General features: G+C 42.7%; 1 non-coding gene across 1 annotated transcript; it reads right to left on the reverse strand.

The window, feature by feature from the left end:
- Positions 1 to 238: 238 nt before the first annotated feature.
- On the reverse strand, positions 239 to 346 carry LOC148564732 (small nucleolar RNA R71). Its single transcript, XR_015885083.1, has one exon. It is a non-coding gene; the product is annotated as a small nucleolar RNA R71 (small nucleolar RNA).
- Positions 347 to 1,867: the final 1,521 nt, after the last annotated feature.

A 1,867-nucleotide genomic window follows, 5' to 3' on the forward strand; every position in this document is an offset into this window, starting at 1 on the left:
GTTTCATGGACTTCCATATGAAGATCCTTTTCAGTTCTTAACTGAATTCTTGCAGATATGTGATACTGTTAAGACTAATGGAGTAGATCCTGAAGTCTATAGGCTCATGCTTTTCCCTTTTGCTGTAAGAGACAGAGCTAGATTATGGTTGGATTCTCAACCCAAAGACAGCCTGAACTCTTGGGATAAGCTGGTCACGGCTTTCTTAGCCAAGTACTTTCCTCCTCAAAAGCTGAGCAAGCTTAGAGCTGATGTTCAAACCTTCAGACAGAAAGAAGGTGAATCTCTCTATGAAGCTTGGGAAAGATACAAACAGTTGACCAAAAAGTGTCCTTCTGACATGCTTTCAGAATGGACCATCCTGGATATATTCTATGATGGTTTATCTGAGCTATCAAAGATGTCACTGGACACTTCTGCAGGTGGATCCATTCACCTAAAGAAAACGCCTGCAGATACTCAAGAACTCATTGACATGGTTGCTAATAACCAGTTCATGTACACTTCTGAAAGGAATCCTGTGAGCAATGGGACGCCTATGAAGAAGGGAGTTCTTGAAGTTGATACTCTGAATGCCATATTGGCTCAGAATAAAATATTGACTCAGCAAGTCAATATGATCTCTTAGAGTCTGCATGGAATGCAAGCTGCATCCAACAGTACTCAAGAGGCATATTCTGAAGAAGAAGCCTATGATCCTGAGAACCCTGCAATAGCAGAGGTGAATTACTTAGGTGAACCTTATGGAAACACCTATAACTCAACACAGAGAAATCATCCAAATTTCTCATGGAAGGATCAAAAGCCTCAACAAGGCTTTAATAATGGTGGAAGAAACAGGTTTAGCAATAGCAAGCCTCTTCCATCATCAACTCAGCAACAGACAGAGAACTCTGAACAAAATGCTTCTAATTTAGCAAATCTAGTCTCTGATCTATCTAAGGCCACTGTAAGTTTCATGAATGAAACAAGGTCTTCCATTAGAAATTTGGAAGCACAAGTGGGCCAGCTGAGTAAAAGGATCACTGAAATCCCTCCTAGTACTCTCCCAAGCAATACGGAAGAGAACCCAAAAGGAGAGTGCAAGGCCATTGACATAAGCGCCATGGCCGAACCTGTGAGGAGAGGAGAGGACGTGAATCCCAAGGAGGAAGACCTCCTGGGACGTCCAGTGGTCAATAAGGAGCTTCCCTCTGAGGAACCAAAGGAATCTGAGACTCATCTAGAGACCATAGAGATTCCATTGAACCTCCTTATACCCTTCATGAGCTCTGATGAGTATTCCTCTTCTGAAGAGAATGAAGATGTTACTGAAGAGCAAACTGCCAAGTTTCTTGGTGCAATCATGAAGCTGAATGCCAAATTATTTGGCATTGATACTTGGGAAGTTGAACCTCCCTTGTTCATCAATGAACTAAGTGATCTGGATCAACTGACATTGCCTCAGAAGAGACAGGATCCTGGAAAGTTCATAATACCCTGCACCATAGGCACCATGATCTTTAAGGCTCTGTGTGACCTTGGTTCAGGAATAAACCTCATGCCCCTCTCTGTAATAGAGAAACTGGGAATCTATGGGGTGCAAGCTGCTAAAATCTCACTAGAGATGGCAGACAGCTCAAGAAAACAGGCTTATGGACAAGTAGAAGATGTATTAGTAAAGGTTGAGGGCCTTTACATACCTACTGATTTCATAGTCCTGGATACTGGAAAGGAAGAGGATGAATCCATCATCCTAGGAAGACCTTTCCTGGCCACAGCAAGAGCTGTGATTGATGTTGACAGAGGTGAAATAGTCCTTCAGTGGAATGAGGACTCCCTTGTGTTTAAAACTCAAGGATCTCCCTCTGCAACCATGAAGAGGAAG

The sequence above is a fragment of the Arachis ipaensis genome, chromosome B5 (genome assembly GCF_059453495.1).
Source record: "Arachis ipaensis isolate K30076 ecotype BB chromosome B5, ASM5945349v1, whole genome shotgun sequence".
NCBI lineage: Eukaryota > Viridiplantae > Streptophyta > Magnoliopsida > Fabales > Fabaceae > Arachis > Arachis ipaensis.